This window comes from Sylvia atricapilla, chromosome 1 (genome assembly GCF_009819655.1).
Source record: "Sylvia atricapilla isolate bSylAtr1 chromosome 1, bSylAtr1.pri, whole genome shotgun sequence".
Classification (NCBI taxonomy): domain Eukaryota; kingdom Metazoa; phylum Chordata; class Aves; order Passeriformes; family Sylviidae; genus Sylvia; species Sylvia atricapilla.
Genome location: NC_089140.1, coordinates 138,978,537 through 138,998,473, shown reverse-complemented (window position 1 = coordinate 138,998,473; position 19,937 = coordinate 138,978,537). Strand labels below are relative to the sequence as shown.

At 42.3% G+C, this 19,937-nt stretch overlaps 1 protein-coding gene across 1 annotated transcript in view; it reads left to right on the top strand.

The window, feature by feature from the left end:
• EXT1 (exostosin glycosyltransferase 1) overlaps positions 1-19,937 on the top strand; it is a 178,189-nt gene that overhangs the window by 130,271 nt on the left and 27,981 nt on the right. The gene's annotated exons all lie outside the window — the stretch shown is intronic.

Here is a 19,937-nt window from a genome sequence, read left to right as displayed (position 1 = left end):
ATAGCAGAAATGTTGTTCCACTTGCACTGTTACTTAGGCAGCAAAAATAAGTTTCCATGGCTGTTTATTAGAAACTAAGAGCTTGTTAGAGGGCACTTGCTCCTGGCACCAGAATGTTTCTGATAAGGTCAAGGGGCTCAGCTCAGGTGCTGTTCATCAAGGCCAAAGCCTAGAAAGTATTCCCTAGATCATAGGAGTGGGAGGGAGGATGCATCATCATGTAGCTTAAGATGGCACTTAAAATAGGATATGATGCTGACCAACCTTTTTAAAGTTTCACAGCCTTTGCATGTTTGGTCAGTAGTGGATGAGTCTGTAGATTATTAATAATTAAGCAGAGAAATGTCTGATTGCAGTTTTGAAGTGGTACATTATAGCCAAGTATGTAAATATGTGCAGCTTATAGGACAAAAAAGTTTCGAAGCGGGGCAGAGGAGGCAGTCTCCAGTTACTCAGGAGTTCAAAGGTCTTCAGCCACAGGCTGTGGATGGAAGAAGGCTCAGGACCAACATGAGTAGCAAGGATTCTCAGGTATTTAATGAAATCAATTGATCCATGTAATAAATTTGATCCGTTTTCTGATCCGTTTTCCATAAGAGATTGAGATTGCACCCATGTACATTAACAACAACATTGACTCACAAGGCAGCCAGCAGGAATGCAGTGCTCCCCACTGTTCATGGGGCTGTGCTGTGTGACAGTCAGCATGTCATCTTTGGTCAGCAGGAGCTCCAGCAGGCAGGGCTGCAGGGCAAAGGCTGGCAGTAATTGAGAGCATTTATGAGGAGATTTTTGTGATTTGTTTGTGCAATCACAAGAGCTTTGTTTTCAGACCTCAGTGGTTGTAGGTAGCTCTGATCACTGCAGATAAAGAGCTGCACTGCATAATTCTTTGATTTGGATATGAGCAAAAAGAAATTAATTTGAAAGCTTTTTGAAGGAATAATCGGCTATGTCAAGCCATGCAGACAGTCCTCCTGACATAATGGGCCACAATAGAAAATTCAAATAGTTCACTATCTTCACTGCCAAAGCCTTCCCTTGTGCTCCTGACCCTGTACTCTGTGCATTTGCTTTCTTCTGCAGGCTTCACCTGCAGCTGTGAAGGAAATGACTAAAATAGGAATTAAAACTAGTTTCAGATTGTCACTGCTTCTCAGTCTCCTGCAACTTGTTTTCCATCTGTTACTCCTCATAGCTGTCCTTCTCCTGCAGGTGTGGAAGAGGGCTCCTTTGCTTCACCTGATGGGGCTGTCTCCTTGCCAGCTGACATCTGTAGGCAGCTTCCTCCAGCCTCTGGCTGTGGCCAGTACTAGTATGTGAGGAAGGCCTTACAGTCCCTAAAGGTGACTATAAAATAGTTCCCACAAAGTTTAGCTTCCCCCACACCTCCAGTCCAAAGTATGCCAAAGACTTAATTTAAGCATCCCTCACTCATTTTATGTGAAATATAATGTAGCCATGATAGTCATGTTATTTCTCTGATCCCCAGAAGTTCTTGGCCTGAATTCTATTTAAAGACAATTAGTTCCATGCCTTAATTATAAACTATGGACTGGGGGGGGAAAAAAAAAAAAAAAAAAAAAAAAAAAAAAAACCCAAAAAAAACACTACCTTTTAGTGCTTTAAATCAATCTATTTTCTTTATTGGTTATTCTTATTGTACAGCTAAAAACAAATGGGAATGCCAAGTGTCTCTGCTTTGTACTTCTTGTTGTTCTGCATTCCACACTGAACTGGCTCTGCTCTCATCCTCAAACTTAAACACTTGCTTTCTTTTTGGGAAACTGTTTCTGCTCCTTCTCATTAGCCATACTTGGATGCAGACCAGATTCTATTGTTGAAGCACTGGTGGCTGCCTGAGCAGTGCCATTCCTAACCTAAGTTCGAGTGGTCCTTTTCCTTCATCCCATTGCCTTCATGTTTTTCTTGCCCTTCTGACAGTTGCTATACATCTTGCTATACATCTAGTCACCTGCAGAGTCAGTCATTTTGCAGGTTGTTCTCTCCTCCAGGTCACTGCATGCTCAAAGTAAACACTTCAAAAATTTAGTATAAGGAAGTAGGGGCAGATAGGGCGCATCTGCCTCCTTACGTACTTGCCTTAAATATTGCCGCTAAAAATAAGTGAAAAAAAAATGAAAAGTGTAATTTTGAAACTGATATTGTGCCCCAAGAGAGGGGTGTCATTCTTCTCCAGCTTTGCTGGTCTTCTGACCTAAATCGCTTACCCCCAGAAAAGCTATCTGCACTTACTCCTTTTCTTTAATTAAGAAGAATGCAGCCAGCAGTCTCTGTTCATGCTGAGACCATCCCACTCAGCTGTCAAGGCCCATGGGAGTTGCCATGTCCCCTACAGCCCTCAGCCCCTCTCCCAGGGGCAAAGCACTGCCACTGATGGATTCCTGATGCTCTGGTGGCTGCAGCCATGAGCAGTGCTTGATTTACAGAGCCTGCTGAGAGCACATAGCCCCAGTGATGTGAAAACAGGCTTGGGTGCATCTTGACAGTCCAGGGTTTGCAGTGCCAAAGGATCTGCCTGCTGTTCTAGCTCAGCCACTGATCTGTTATATGATGGGAGAAGTCATTGGATTTTTTAGATTAATTACAGATACAGTTAGAGCGCCTTTCAGTGGATGAGCAATCCCTTAGGTACACCTAGAAGAACTGTAGCTTGGTCTTACTTGACTGTGGTGCAACTGGAATGTAATGAACTATAATAAAAATACCAAGTTGCTTGTCAAGCAAAAAGCCCAGCTGTTTGGTATTAATGTTTTCAAGAAGTAATTTTGTACCCAGTGTATACTGACAAAGTATTTTTGTTTGTGCTAACACTGTATAATAAAATTCTTGGAGAGTTACTAAATAGGGAAGGGGTTTTTTGTGGTGGTGGTTGTTGTTGGGTGGCTGTTACTGAGCACAGCAGTGCATCTCCTGTGCTTTCGAGGAGGTTGAGTGGAGCTGTGACTGATGCCATACAATGGTGAATGATACAATCTCTCCAGTAGCTGGTGGAATTGAAACCAGGTGTTGGGACTTGTACCCACACAGGCCCTGAGTTTGCAAGGGGAGAAAAAAGAAAAAGCAGTTCAACGCAATAATCAAGAACAAGGCATCAACCTTTTCCTCTAGACTCACTTTGCTCAAGTGCTGTCAATTAGAATTTGAGATTCCTCAGCCAAGGTGCTTCCTGCAGAGGGAGGTGGGAGAAGCGCAGCTGATCGCGGCACGGATGTAATTCACAGTAACAAATGAGCTGTGGCATTGCTTGGGCTGAGAGAAGAGTTTCACTGGTGCTGATGGTGGATTATTTGTGTATTTAAATTCTGTTGCAAGTTAAACAGACATGGAAACCTCTCAGGATATTCATGTTTCCACACTAGGTGTAGTAGTTATGTAGCAAATGTATTAAGTGCAGGTTTGCACCAAACATGCAAAAACAAATTAGAAATAGGGAAATACAAACACATTTTCTCATTAGGGGATATAAGTATGTGCCGACTCTAGTACAAATATAATTTTTATTCTATTTGTGTAACCTTTGGTATTTTAATGAAGTCCTGTTCCTGCGTACAGCGTATGGTTCACTGTCAGATAATTTAACACTAAGAAAATCTGTCTTGAATAAATTAGAATATATTTGCAAATTAATTGGTTAATTAGATTTTAGACATCTCTTGAGGACAGGAGAGAAACAGATGTGTGCAAAAGCCACACAGATAGTTTGGGGATGAGTGTTTCTTGTAGGGTTTTATCACTCAGTTTTGTGAAAAACAGCCTTTCATAAGTGCCAAAGATTAAAATCTCTTGGCTTTAAATGCAGAACATTAAACTCCAATTTCCGTGGTGCTGCTGATTTTTTCTGGGGCAGAGGCAGAGCCATTTGGACCTGTTTGCTGAATGACTGCACTCAGAATATGCGAGGTACCTCTTGAGCTGTTTTTTTTTTCAAGGCGTATCCGTGAAGCCGTCTGGAAATCCTCTGAACTAAACACTGGCAGATCAGCAGAGAGATGCCAGCTGGCATCATGGGGAAGTCAGGCAACTCATAAGAAGAAGCAGGTCTAAGATGGAGCCCAGGATTTAGAAGAACAGTCACCGAAGAAGGAAAACTGACAGGGCAGGTTTTTTTCTCAGCTACATCGGTGTAAATCCAGAGCAACTCCACTGAGATTCACACCAGAGTAACTGAGAGCAGAATCTGGCCAACATCATCCACCTGACCTCAGGAGAGGGCTCGGATGGAGAATGATTTCCTTACCTTCCTCTTACAAGCCTTTTGCACCTGATTTTCAGAGAGGCACAAATTCAATTTTACTCAGCTTGGGAACAGACATAGTACAATCATATGGTAACCACTGATTTATTTTTACTGACTGGTAAAAGTAGAGATCTTGCTTAAAAAAATATACACTTTTGTATTCATTATTGACTTAGACCCCTTCAAAAACAAATTCTGAGTAAATCTTCTTTGGAAATTGAGGAAATTCAAATTTTAAGGGCTCAAGTTGGTCCAGAAGCTGAGTAGGAGAGAATTTTCAGCTTAAAAGCAGTTCAGCAGCTCCCTGCAATCTGGGTTGATCCTAAGAGCAGCAGAGGTGGGTAGGTGGTGCCACTTGCATCCACTTTTCAGCTTTGCCACTTTTCAGTGCTGCAGTCTAAGCCCAAACCAGAGGACATTGATCAGGCTCTCTTGGAGGACAGCCGGTGATCCCATTACTTTGTTTTTGCAGTTTTATCTCCCGGATCCATTTTGGGTGTGTTCAGAACCATTTGGCAAAAACCTCATCACTAAAAGCAATATTTGCAGTGTACAGTAAGACAAACAAGAGGCCTTGCGTGCGTCATCGATCATTTTACAAACAGTCCTCGGGCTACGCACAGACTCGCCTGGTGCCGGCTGTTCGGGGTCACAGTACAGACGTCAGAGGCAGAAGCGCTTTTCCTCCTGGCGTAACCTCTGTTAGGCACCAAGACCTTGATGCTGCTGGGAGAACCTTCGAGTCATGTTCTTTCTTTGACTTTGGTGTGTTTTTCTAAGCAGCAGACAGAGCAAAGAAAAAGCCTTGTTGCTGTCCATGTGTGAAAACTACAGCCAGAATTTTCAAACGCCAGGGGGTGAAAGCCCCAGGACTGAAGTTGCAGGGGATGTTCACAGCTGCACCATGGCTCTGTGCAGGAGGCACCAAAGGAGACCACGGGGCTGCTGGGCACAGGCACCATGTGTCCTTGGCCTGAGACTGCTGTCAGAAACCACATGCTTTCAGGAATAGAGCACAGTTTTTAAAAGGTTTGTTGTAGACTGGGATGTGCAAAAACCTGGCCATGGTGACCTCGATGCACTAATTTATGAGAGCATCTGGGCTGGCTCCTGCGGGCAGCATGACTGCAGTGTGTGGGTAAGAATCCTGTGTGGCTGGATCGTGCCAGCAGGCTGCTGTCCTATCCTTTGGAGACTCAGCTACTGCTGGGTCGCAGGCAGCCCATGGGGATGTCTCTGCTGGGCACTTGGCCTTTCACTCCTCATTAACCCCGGAGCCCAGTTCTCCTTTGGCAGGCAGGGAGCTCCTGTTCCTGTGCAGCATCTGGCTGTCTCCTGAGCCTGCTCCCTTCTGACCTCGGCACTTCTTCCCTCTCCTGTGCAGCGGGGCTACCAAGACAGGGTGAGACAGGTTCCCACTTTTAGTGGGATGTGGTTTGTATCACTGGGAAACCAGCACTACACCATCATCCATCCCTGGGGTGCTGTGGAACAGTGTATCTCCAGCCCAGTCAGAGCTGTCCTTCCCCCGGCGTGTAGCACATGCAGAGTAGTTATCTTCCTGAAAATTATAAAAGAGTGTAGATGCATTAAGACCTGAGGCTAAGAGACTGCTGGTCTGCAGCTATGATGAGTATAAACAACTACAGAAGATACCCATGGATACATTCCCCTGCAGCACTCATCTGAATGCACAGTGTGCTGCTTCCTTGGGCAAAATGAATTTGCGCATTTGTCAGGAATCTGGGGGTTGAGGAGCGACCCAAAAATTACCAGCTATGGTAGAATTCACAGCGTAATGGGTTAATATCATCTGCTATAACTTCTCTATGGGACTTTTGTCAAATATCTGATTCAAGCAGTGTTTTCTGAGGTTTTGACATTTGTGGCAGCACTGGGACAGACAGTAAGGTCGTGTGTCACTTTAAAGGCTTAATTTTTTCCAGAATCCTCACAAAACTGAAGCTGAAAGCTCTCTCATGAATTTCTTGGGGAATCTGCTGAGGCAGCAATTATGTTATCCTTCAAAACTCCATGGAAAAGGTCACCACAGAACCATGCCAAACATGTTAGGCTGAAGGAGAAGGAGCTGAGAGGCTGCTTTCTGTGCTGGCTGAGAGCTGGGAGACACCTGTGAAACCACAGCCAGCCTGAGATGCCTTGGTGTGGGCAAAACATAAACTGCACATCTCTTTGTGTGGTCAGGTTTCTGCTGGTGATGCACTTATTCAGCAGAGCAAGAAAGCCGAAAGCAGAGGAAAGTATAAACCAAAAAAAAATGTATTTGAGAGATGGGACTGTAGTGCTCAGACCTTTCTCCTCTCTGAAGACAAACTGACGTGGAGTTGCAGAAGAAGGAAGGAACTGCCTTCAAATTTATTTCTCACTCTTTCTCCATTTCTGCAAACCTCTCACAGCAGAGTATTAATTTGTGATGAGAAACTAGTTTTAAACAAGACATCTCAATAAACACTGATGTTCCCAGCTAAATTACAAAGGTCTTGGTAAGTTTTGTATAAGAACTGGCTGCATTACTAGACAGAGATCATAAACCTTTGAAAGGCAGAGGAAAGAGAAAAGAAAATATTCCACACAGGGAAAATGTGATTGTGTTAATGACTTTGCTAATCCCTAGGCTTCTAGTTTTATCCATTCATGCTTTCAGCATCTGCAGATGAACTCGGGAGGGCTTCAGTAATCCATTAAAACAAGATAATTTTAAAAATTCCATCTAGGCATAATAATTTAATGGTTTGGGGGCTTCCCCCTTCTTCTCTGCTAATTTATGAATGTCTCTCTTAAGTTTACCAAAATGATAGTCAACCTTGATATTTTATTTGGGATGATCATTCCTGTGGAAAAGTCTTGTGGAGAATTTTATAGGAAAAGAACCAGTTGAGATCTGTAGAAATACAAGATGGATCTCTGTTCAAAAAAAATAGTTACGTTTTCAACTCTCCGTCCATCACATGAATAATTCTTGAGTAAGATGAATGTGTTGGTCTGAAGTAGAAAAATTCTGAAGGTTTTTTGTTATGAGGTGTAAGCTGTTGCTATTTAGTCTTACTGAATCTGTTATACCTACAGTAAAGCGATCTAAGTAGTGCCTGGGCTGCTTATCAGAGATACACCCAGGCATTTCAGTACTAATGTAATAGGGTGAAGTTTACATGATGGACTATTGGAGGTAGAGATTTTGTGCACAGGACTGTGTAAAAGCACCAGATACTAGTAGCTTTTACAGAAAATGGAAGGCCAGATGGACCAGGAGATTACTCTGTCTGATCTCTTGCGCAGCCCGTTCTGTGTCACCCGCTTTACCCTGTGCCACATCCAGTAAAGCGGGATGAGTTACAGTGTGTCCTCTGGCTAGGCACTTCCTTCCGATTTCAAGAGATCATTTAATGGGGGAGCCACCATCTCTCCTGGCAGTTTGGTCAGTGCTTAAAATACCCTCAGTGCTGGGCATTCCTATAGATTTTTATTGATATTTGTTTCACTTTTAACTTCCACCTCTTGATTCTTGTTATGCCCTTTTTCAGCAGGTTGAAGAACTCTTGCTTCCTTTTATTTTTCTCCGTGTAGAGCCACTTATATGCTGTAATCAAGCCACTTCTTCCTCTTCTCACTGATAAGCTGAACAAGCTGAGGTCTTTCAGTCTCTCTCAGAAGGGTATTTACTATAGTCCTTTAAATAACTTCTCTGTCCCTTTTCTCTGTCTTCAATTATTCACCATCTCTATAAAATGGAGATGTTAGCACAGCGTATTTTCTGGTGTCTGCCTCACTGATTCCAGGTACAAAGGGACAATTTCTTCTCTGTGTGTACATGGTTGATGTGTCTAAGGATTCATTTGCTCTTCTGTAACAACCTTAAGCTGCTTGTCCACAATGACCCTCTAATCCTATACAGAATTGTTCCTTTCTAAGGTAAAAAGTCTTGTTTCAGATGCCAAGCATTATATCTTGGTTTACTGCATTTTACAGTCTCTTAAACTGTATGTAAAAGGTGTCTGTGCTACATGAAGATGCTCCAGAACCCTGCTCCAGGTCTGTACCTTTTTAGCCTCCAACGTTGGCAAAAATTGCTGACACATCTAACACATGATTTGAGGTACTGCTGTAGGATAATGCCTGTATCACAGCCCATCTGGAGTCTGAGAAGGGCAGCTGGGGGAGAACAGCTGCTCGGAAGTTTGTAAGGAGAGCTCGAGGTCTTGTTTATACCCCTTGGGGACACAACACACGAAACCCAGACTCAGCTGGGAACTATGCAGCCTTTTCTCCCACTAGCACAAGGGGCTGCGATTAGAGTTTTTGACAGGTAGGAAGGTTACCCTGCTAGGGAAGCCTCTTTTACAGATGTCTTTTCACCTGCTCTGTGCTTATCACTGGAACTTCAAAATATTATTAAATATTTTAAAACTAATACCAGCATTAACACACCTGTAGAAAAAAGCGGTCCAGTTGCGTGTTGCACTGCATCATTGCATGGCCTCTCTTACAGTCAACACTTTCCACATCCATCTGTTGGCTGTTAGCATTTGGCTGAAGAGCTGTTGTTCCTCTGACTAATCTCATCACTGCTGGCATCCTCTTGTAAACCCTTTTGTCTGGACAGTCATGTTTTCCTTGGCAATCTGCAAAGCACACCAGCTCATAGGTCCCTCTGAGCACTTGCATGCTGATGCCTTTCCCTTTCCATTTGTCCTTGCACCTTCATGGCTGGAGGAGATAATAAGGGCAGGGCAGGGAGCAGGGAGAGAGCAAAGGGCTTTTTTGGCAGGCAGTGTCATCCTGGCCCAGCACACTTCCCTGTGGGGCTGGAGGAGGTGTCTGGCAGTGTTCCAGGGACGGGGCTGGTAGAGCTGCTCCCTGGTGTAAGTGTGGTGTAGGTGTGCTTCAGATACTGGCCCCAGAGCAGAGTTGCAAATACACTTAGGAGTTCCCTGCTCTCCTACAGCTCATGTGAAGTGTTTCAGTTCAGCACATCACAGGAGAAGGTGCCAGCATATGCCTAATCTGATCTGTGCTTCTCATTGGGGTTCTGGCTACAAAACCTACCAGATTTCGATTTCCCTGCTGAGGTATAAAATTTCTCATGGTTAAAGCTTTATTTGGAGTGAAGATGCCTCTCTGCCAGAGAGGGAGTCTTTTCAAGTCTGCACAAACTAGTAAGTAATTCTGAGACAACTGAATTTGTTGGTTTCTTTAAAGAAACATAATTACTTTAAAATGACAAACTGTTCCTTTTGTTGATAAATGTTTTATATCTTTGCTGCTATGCTTGAATAGTTTGTGTAAATAATTTATTAGCTTGCAAACAGACGTAGCATGTTCAGGCAAACACTGCCCAGCGGGGCAGGAATGCTAAAAAGGGGAAACAGGGTTGTGAGCAGTGCTTGAGCACTGAGAGCAGGAGTGGGTGGCAGTAGGGATGCAGAAACACCATCTACAGCTTGTAGGCTCAGGTTCAGCATAGCTCAGATGCCTGGCACTGTGGTGAGGCACTGGAGGTACAGATGTGAACAGTCAGGCAATCACCATCAGCAGGTACGTCCATGGGACATTAGGAGCAAAGTGACAGTGGTACTCAGAGCTATGAAATGGTCTGGTTTAGTGTTTGGCATTTAGCATTTTCAGACTGATTTTCTTGTTTTGCATGCTTAAGAAGAGCTCTCCTTCAGTTTGCTCTGGTTGGTTATTCCTCTAACTTTGTTCTCAAAATGGGCCTTGTTTTTTGAAAAAGTAATTTTGCAAAAATCATATGTGAGGTCCTTTTATGTGTCAGGACAGGGTCAGGCAGGAGAAGAAGGCTAAGCGCATGCGACAGTGGTTTCCAGATGAAAATCCTTTTTAAATAGTGTGGAAGTGTGTGCATGTCAGTATGCATGGATGCAAAAGTGCTTCTGGAGGTTTTTAGACAGCAATTTTTCCTAAAAGTCCAGTATATCACAGTGGGGACTTATGGAACCATAGGAGGGTTTGGGTTTGATCTTAAAATATCATCTAGCCTAATCCCCTGCTTTGGACAGGTCATCTTTCAATAGATCAGATTGCTCAAAGACCAACCAATCTGACCTTGAACACTTCAGTGACAGGGCATCCTGAACTTCCCTGGGCAATCTATTCCAGTGTCTTAGCACCCTCAATGTGAAAAATTTCTTCAGTATATCCAATCTAAACTTAGCTTCTTTCAGTTTGAAACAATTATCCCTTGTACCTTTGAAAGAGGATAAAACTCTTTCCAGCCTTAGTGAATGTAGTATAGACACCCTGCTCTGGTTCAACATCAACTGAAGACCACTGGAGTTGCCTCAACAACACTGTGGGAGGTAGGAAATGCCTAATAAAAGCCATCTGCAATTTTAAACTGATACTTAAAATGGCATGCAGCTCACTCTGGCTGAGGAGAGGAGGGTGGCTCCAAAGGGCACTTGGTGATGCAGAAATAAAGAGGACCAGTGCACTAGTTATAAATGCCTTTTTTGCTGAGAAAAACAAGAGAGAACTTGGGTTTTACTGTAGTCAGCAGAAGTGAGCAAGCACAGAGAAAGAGCAGATCTGCAGAGTGACAGATTCCATTTTACCTGGCCACTCAGTGAAGCACAGTCCTGGTCCTCAAATCACACATTGTGTGGCCTTGATTTAGCTTAATCTTAGCAAAATTGTGAATGGGTATAGGAGACATCACCAAAAAAACATTTATCAGTGGATTTTTCCTGCTATATTATGCTTTCTGTCTCTTAGAAAATAAAAATTATTTTAATACTGACTATTGACTGCAATAAGGAAAAAAAATTGCTGTTTCCTGCCCTTCAAGAGTTCACACTTCTGCTCTGCTTTATTGCAGAAGTTAGTCCTCATTAAAGCCAGAAGATCAGCTCCTGCTGTCAGCCAGTGGAAACCATCCTGGACTGTTAACAGTGCTGGGATTTTACCCTAAAATTCAGAGCTACAAAACCAAAATACACAGAAGTAGGGTTGTTCCCCCTCCCCACTTTGTGTCCTAATCCTATTTTTATGGTAGCTTTGTCTCATTTATAGAAAGGAGAAAGAAAATACTTGGAGGTCCTAGATGAAGGCAAGTAAAAGAATTAATAATAAGCCAAAAGAATGAAGTATCTGGAAATGTTGTGGTGTACTGCTCCCGGTGACTAAGCTGCATGAGTAAAAAATCACTTCTCTGTTTCATTCAAAGTTGTTCCTTGGATTTGCTGAACTAATTTCTCCTCCAAGCATGGTCACATTTTAGGTCAGCATGCCTAGACAACATGGGGCTCTGCCAGCAGTTCCTGTGTAAAGTCCTTCTTTGTTTTTTTGGAAACAAATCCAGTCATTCATAGAAATGAACTCCTGCATAATTAGAGACAGCATTGCACATCATCTTTGCTTTCCATTTTTAGATGTTGCGTCTGGAGGACTATAACTTTTAAAGATGCCAACAAACCACTTAGGAGCTCGATAGCCGTAATGGGAAAATCTGTGGAGCTGAATAGAAAATGATAGGCTTCATAAGGACTATTCTAAATTGTTTGGTAAAGAGCTCAGCCAGACATTCAAAGCAAGAAACTATAACCCCTTCTTAATTTGATCTTCAGGGGGTTGTACTTTCTCTACTGTCCTGCTGAAGCCCCAGTCGTACCGGCAGCTTAACAGAGAGGATGGAATTCCGTACAATGGCAAGAGTCCTCTGGTCTCTGCTGGGTCCAGTTATCAGACTGCTGCATAAATGAGTGCAGAACACTGATTTTATCCATCTTTTACCCTCGGGGGCCTGTAATATACCTTTTTTTCTTCCTAGGTTATTTAAAACATTCAGTAACAGCAGATAGTGAAGTGTGAAAGTATGGAAAACTGATCCTCTTCAGCATTTTTTAACCTCAAGTTTTTAATAAAGAGCTATTTAAAAATAATTTAAAAAGATTTGGAGACCTTTTATTTTTTTTGACAGGTAGGTAGCAGTCATCAGCTTCAGAGCCAACAGGTGTGTTGACAGGTGAAAGATCTCACAATAAGTCTTTTATATCTCTGCATGCTGAGGCTTTCAGGTATGTCCTGTAATCTCAAAATTAGAGTAGGTAGCAGATGAACTAAAATTTGTTTCTTTGTTCAGAAAATGCAGTATAGATTTTTCTTTGTTTGGATCTTTAGTCCATACTGATGCTTGAATGACCGAAATTCCAGTAGTGGTTTGGTTTTTTGGTTTGTTGGGGGTTTTTCTGTTGGTTTTTTTTAAAGTTAGACAATAAATCAATAAGAAAATTGTCTTTGCCAGTGGGAAATTACCCCAAAGATGTTCACTACTGGACTGTCACAGCATGTGAGTTTAGTTAATGGGAGTAGATGGAGCTATTTAGGACAAGTGTTTGACACTGCTTCACTGCTAGGAAAGGGCTGAAGTCCAAACAAAGTCACTCTGTGAAGGACAGAGTAGAATATCCCCAATTTCAAAAATAAGTATAATAGAATTACAGAATTATTTATGTTGCAAGGCATATTTTAAGATCATCAGCCTCTCTGCCATGGGCATGGAGACACTTTCCACTAGACCAGGTTGCTCAGAGCCCTGTCCAACCTGGCCCTGAACACTTTCAGGGATGGGACATCCACAGCATTTCTGGACAATCTGTTCTTGTGCCTCATCACTCTCACACCATAAAAATTCTTCCTTATGTCCAGTGTAAATTCAATCACGTTTCATTTAAAAGCATTACTCTTGTCACTACAGGATATGGTAAAAGTCTTCTTTCCATCTTTGGTATAAGTCCCCTTTAGATATTGAAAAGCCACAATAAGGACTCACTGGAGGCTTCTCCAGAGTAAACAGGCCAAACTCTCAGCCCTTCCTCTTAGGAGAGGAGCAGCAGCCCTCTGATTGTCTCTGTGGCCTCCTCTGGACCTACTCTGACAAGTCAATGTTCTTCTTGTGTTGGAGACCCCAGAGCTGGACATGGTGCTCCAGGGAGATCTCACCAGAGTGGAGTGGAAGGGGAGAACCATCTCCATAACCAGCTGGTCACACTTCTTTTGATGCAGCCCAGTATATTTGTGAGTGCCCTATTGAAACACAAAGCAGACTATCAAGAGTCAGATACTACAAGGCTGAGTAGATGAAGCCCAAGTTCAGGCTGCATGGTGATTTCATTTGTGGAGGTGCTGCTTTGTTCTCCTGCCAGCAGGCTGGGGTTCTTCATATTAAAATATTCTAAAAGGAGTTTGTAATCTCCAGAAAATGGCAAGGTAGAGGTTCCATAAGGATACAAAGCGCTGGTGTAATTTATTGTTAGAAGAATCCTGTTAGAAAGCGGCTGTCTGGGCCACTGGATCATCTTAGTAGTTTGGTCTTCTTTACCTTGTAAGGGTCCAGCACCTTGATGGTCAGTAAGTGCCAGCTGGGCACTTTTCAGACAAAGAGCATTCATACATGCTTTTGTCACTTCAAAGGGCATGGCAGGGGAGGTGGGGCCAGGTAAAATCTTACCATGTGACTCTGTGTGTGAATGTTCCTGGATGTGCATCCCCGCTTTCACACCAACCTGGAGGATATTCACAATGTGTGGGGCTGCATTTACCTTCTTCACAAGATACAGGCGGGCAATGCATTTGCTTCTCCATGGATTTTTCTTTTTTAGGCATGATGGGAGTTTTCTTGCTGCCAGCACAGTGAGGTGCAGCTGTGAAACAGGCACTCTTAGAGGACTTCAAAGACTGGGAGCCAGTGTTTGCTTTTAGAAGAAGCACTGCATGGTGCCATTAGCAGGTTGCTGGTAACTGGAGCATAACACTCCTGCTCTGCAAGGTTTGCCGCTGACATGCCCCTTACAAACCCACTCTGGTACATTTGCTAAATAAGCAGTTATCTTTAATTACCAAATGATGTTGGTGAGACCACTGTTGCTACTGTGTAAGACTACTTGTTCTGGGTGGTCTATCCACTGGGAGCCAGTTGGATTGCATTTTGCAATCCAAGTGTTGTGCATGCCTTGCATGCATCATATAGATTTACAGGACATTTTGTGTAAATATTTAGACAGAAATCTTTAGAGCATTTTTATTTGTTGGAATGCACATTGACTTAAACGGCTTGTTGTATCCAAATGGTTTTCTGCACGATATTGAAGTGAACTGAATCAAACAGTGATGTCACTGAAGACTTTAAAGACACTTTAAACACTAAAGACACTTCCAGTTTTAACAGTTGCTGTCCATCTCAAATGTAAAATACAGTTTCTTTAACAATGCATCAAAGGGGAAAGTCTACTTCCCTGTTTTTCTTCGATAATCCAGCTTTTTGAAACAAAGGAAGATGCTGGCATGGAATGGAGGAAACAGTTGTGCTTCGCTGTTAGTTACTGCATGCTTTCAGAGTTTCATTTCCATTGCAAGGCCTAGTAGAATTATGCAGGGTTTTCTGATTGGGCTCGTGCTCATACCCATACTCGGCCATTACCAGTGTTCACGCTGTTGCTGTAGTCAGACAGTAACATCCTTGGAGTCCAGCAGCCTGGGTTAGTATGATGGCAGCGGCTGCAGTAATGAGCTAGACTGAAAGAAATACTCTAATGGCTGCCTTTCAGCACTTGGCAAGAAAATCCTTTTTATGTTAGTTTCAAGGTCGTCAGATATCATTATAGCCAAGTATTAAAAATTTCAAAGAAAGGAGGCAGTGTGTTTGATTTATAGAATAATTATCTAGCTTTCACTCTAACTTGGCTTTGGCAATGGTTTTGCAAGCACTCGAAAATTAAATCCATTTTTTATGGCACTACAAGGTATTATCTCACAGCAAATGATAATTAAACACCTGTGAAATCAATTAGCCTTTTAAACAAGGAAAAAAAAGTTTTCCAATTATGTTTTTGCACCTCTAAACTTTCTAATTCCAGAACCAGCACTTGCAGAGCAGGAGATGAACTGCCAGTAGCCAGTTAACCAGCATTCAGATCACCCCAAAGCATCGCGCAGCCGTAAATCCAGGAGCAAGCGGTTTGCAGTGACGGCACCCTTCCAAGCAGGATGCATGAGCCTTCCCAGCTCAGTCTTGGGCAGCTATCTATCTGACACACAGCCGAGCTGTCAGCTCTTCTACAAAGGCAGTTACTCACTTGGTGTTTTCAATGCCAAGTTTTACTTGACAGTTTATTTAAAAGCCAACATACCTTAGTGGAAACCAAGCAACGAGACACTCCATGTGACTGAGTGGAGTTTCTTCTCAGGCTCTCCAGTCAGTAGTTCAGAGCCATCTGTATTAAGAATTTGCACATGGAAAAATAGCCAATTGGTTAATAGCTGAAAATTAATATACTGGAAAACTGGGAAACACTTCTCCATTTACCCTTGTGTTAAAGTTTTTACTGTATGTCTTTGTTGTAGTACTTCATATGATACAGAAACTTCTGGAAGATGCAGTGTGCATTCATGGGCTTGCAGATTCAGAGAGGGAGCCCTGAGAGGGAGCCCTGGACATAGTTGGTTAAGTGCCATCACAATTTTTTGGCTCAGGAAGTAAAAGAGCAGCTCTAGTCACATCTGACATGTACAGCGGAATGTGCTGATAGTCCCTGCCAAAGATGAGCTCCAGCATCTTCCAAAAGATGGATTATGTGTGGCACTGTTAAAATATGTACTGCTGGGTTAAACCCATTGCATTTGATTTGAGTTAAACCTGTTGTATTTGGCTTGGGTTCTGCTCCTATATTTCCATCTGAATTTTAATAGCCATAGCATGCAGATGGATTTCAGTGAATGCTGCATCACCAGAGGGGAAAGAAGTAAGGTCAGGATTCTGTGGTTAGCATTCCCAAGGTCCCTCTAGCTGCAGGAGAAGCCACCAGTCATTTCTGGTTCAGGTTTTCCATCTATGAAATGAGAATGGTGATGGTATCCTGTAAAAAAAGTGTTGTCTACATGACAGGTGACATGTAGCTTGATAAAGTGTTATGATAATCACTGCATCTAGACATAGCTGCTGGTCTAAACAGTCTTTTTAGATTTTGGACCTCTCTTCAATCAGTGGTGATGAAGATGTGGCTTTCAAAAAAAATGTTTATACTAAAATTGGTAGTGAAAATATTTCCCGGGCTAGTTTATAATCTCTGCAGGGTAGTGACATGGGGAAATGCTTAAGCTGTAGGAAGGAATGTATGGCATGGCTGATTAGTCACTGCAGAGCTTCTGCAGCCTGCCGGGGCTCCTTGGGATAATGGAGAACCAGGAATCCCAAGCAGCCTTCTAATCCGTGTGCTGATTGATGTGGTCTGAACATCAGAAGAAAAAAAAAAAAATAGGGTGAATGAGGGAAAAGAGATTGCTGTGTATTCGATCAAGGAGTTAAAATGGTAGGAGCATCCGGCAGGGCAGTGTTTCCCCTTTGGATAATTGCCCACATAGCATTGCAATGTTTACACCTGTGTGATTGATGGGGCCAAACATATTTCTTCAACTATGGGTGATGGCAGGGAGGGAATAATTCAATTAGGTCATGAATACATTAGAATTGATTGCAAATAGAGCTATTCTTTTATGCTGTCTAAAAAGGTACTAGCTGTGAACAAGGTACACTTAATCATTATAAAAAGAAGCCTGAAAGTTAATAAAACATGCCTCTAATACTTACAGAGGGATGCCAGCTTTGGATTAAATCTGTAGCTATTTTAGTTTTGAAGACTCAACTGTCATTTTTAAGGCATATGCATTTTTGGATTTTAACATGTTTGAATGTTGCAGCTGAGACCCAGGCCAAGCCGACCCTAAAATTGGCAGTAAAATGTTACCTCTGTGCAAGCGTGCAGAATTGTAGGAATCAGGAATGTATGAGCAATAATCATGTGCCCCCACTCCCTGCCAGTCTTCTAATGTGGAAACCTGGAGCTTTCTGGAGATAAATACCTTCTGAGCAAAGCAAAGGACTCCTCTAAAAGCTTTTCTACTGTAATGCTAAGAAGATAAATGGCCAGAAGGAAAAGAAAGTGCCAGAAGTAGTGTAACACCAAAACAGCACAAGTAAGGAAGAGATGCCCAGCCAGCCTCTGCTCAGTGCTCTGCAGTGCTGGTCTTTGCTCTCATTTTCTGGAGCCTGAAAAACCTCCACAGCCAGATAAAAAAAAGAGGGTCTCAGTAGGCAGGTAAAGGAGAGCTGTCCACACACTCTGGCAGCTCTGAGTTTGCAGAAACCACAGCAATGCAAGCTGGAAGACCATATCAAATGTCCCTGCCGTCTTCAGATGTTACCAGCTAACAGTAATAAATACTTCTGGAAATAAATCTAACCCCCATTGCTGGGGAGAATAAGAAGAAACCCTGGAAGAGCCTCCTCTAAACTTGACTATTTTCTCTATAGCTTGAGATGCCTCCTCCAGTGGCAAGTGCAGGTTCTCATACTTGATTACCTCCCTGAGGTTTTGCTCCGATTAGTCAGTGGGGATAGTGGGGAAATAAAGCCTGTTGTTGATGCAGTACTGATGTTTCCATTAAATGCCAGATTAGTACTTAATGTACAACATCAGTACTCTAGCTGAGAGAGTGTTCCTGGAAGTCTGTTGCCAGCTCTGATTTCTCTCCTGCACAAGTGAAGGAGAAATTTCAAGTCCAGTAAACACTTAACTCAGATACTTACCTTTAATCCTAGAGATTATTTCACTCACTTCACTGAAAGCATTTTAAGTCTCAGTTAAGGGAAGAGCAGAGATGCTTTCAGGTGTAATGCTGTGTGCTTTCTGCTATGAGGAAAAAAATGTACACAAACATTTTGCAGTCCCTGACAAAATGCTGGCAAAAATCAAACCTGCTGCTGTGTGCATGGTTCTGTCTGGGCTGAATGGGAGGGAGTCTGAAAGTGAAAGTTGCCCTGAGCTTTCTGTCCTCACCATGGCCTGTTAGCTGGAGTTTCATTTACCAAGTGACATTTTTGTGGCCAAGATGTCCTCCAAATGCTGCCTGACAGTCAAAAAAAAAAAAAAAAAAAAAAAAAAAAAAAAAAAAAAGAAATGGTCTCTAATGGTCTCTGTTGCAAGCTTGACTCTAAAGTACTGTTTGGTACATGTATATTACTTCCTATATAAGCGATGCTTTGCATTACAAAGCTATTAGGCTTGCAGCCTGACAGAAATGTTTGTGTATTTGGGGCCGCTTACATCTGTTGCACAAGTGTTCCCAAATTTGTATTTAAACATACTGGGCCATCTTCTGTCTTCCAGCTAAGGCAGAATGCTCCCATTGCTTAGTCTGCTACCCATGAACTTGTAGGAGTAACAATAGCACCTCATGTTTGCAGATTTCAAATAGATGCTTGATCTGGAGTGGTCTCTGAGGGGTTTATAGTGGACATGGGTCCCTTAGCACTGCCCTCAAAGATCCCATTGAGTCACCTTAAAGCATTTTAGTTCAAATTGCAGGGGAGTTTGTTCAGTAGAATCTCTGGTACAGTTCATTCACTTCAGCAGCTCTTGATGGATATTACTTTACTCTGGATTTGTTCCTTCTGTAATTGTGGGTCCTCCCTGAAGCGAGTAGATATTTTGTGCCCATACATCAAGGTTAGGATGGGGCTTTCTGTGTGCATATGATGTAGATAAATTGCTTGATGACCATGAACTGTGCTATTACAGACCTCTGCAGTAAATCACACGTTACGTTTTAAAAGGCTCAAAAATGGGAGCAAGATGCTAACTGGTTTTGAGGCAGAAAATGGTCAACAAAATCCTCTTCCTTATTTTTCCTTTGTAAATCTATCCTAAAACCAGCAAGTTAGATAAGAAAGAACAGGTGCCCAGTATAAGATGTCACTGGGATATGGAAGACTCACTCTCTGCTTTTCTTTGTATTCTGGTTTTGTCATCAGTGTTTTGTGGATAATGTTGTATTCTAAGGTATTAACAGGATTTTACATTTTTAGCTAGCTAATGATGGGGAACTTCTGATTGGTGTTTTCTAGCCCTATGGGGTATTCTGTTTTTGGTATTTATTAACATTTGCTGTCCTGCAATACACAGTAAAAGCAATGAGCCTCAGACCTCTCAATATGTAAAAAAGGAGTGCTTAAAAACGGCAACCTTTTTTTTTTAAACTGTTTTTCGGTATTCCAGTCCTAATATTTTCCCCTGTATGCTGTGTCAGTGCTGGCTGGTGAGCTGGGACATGGCTGCCAATCTCTATCCCACACAGAGAAAAATAAACAGCTGCCATTCAGATGGAACATATATATATGTATTTTAGCCAAAGTTGAGATAGGATTCAAAAGAAAAAAGGGACTTTGAAGTCTGTTTTGTAGTTTTAATTAATGCAATGAGGGGTTTTATTTTACTCTCAGTGGAGATAATCTTAATCCATTCACAGTGACCTTTTCTTGTGCAAATTAGCTATACACGCTTGTTTAAGCAAATGGGCCTTTGCAAGATGTCTCTTCCTAAAGACAGAGCTTATAATTGAAAATTGGCTTACTCCCATCTGTCTGGCCTGTGTGAGAATACAAACATAGATCCTGACTTCTTTGTATATAAAATATAATCATTTATGTATATATATATATAAACACACATACAAAAAAAATTGCTCTGCCTGCAGGACATGGTAAAATTAGACTATTTGTGTCAAAAAAATTCAGTGCTACAAGTTGCTGTCAAAGTAGCATCTATGTGCAGAGTCCGGACACTCTGGAGAATGGAGGGTGTTCAAC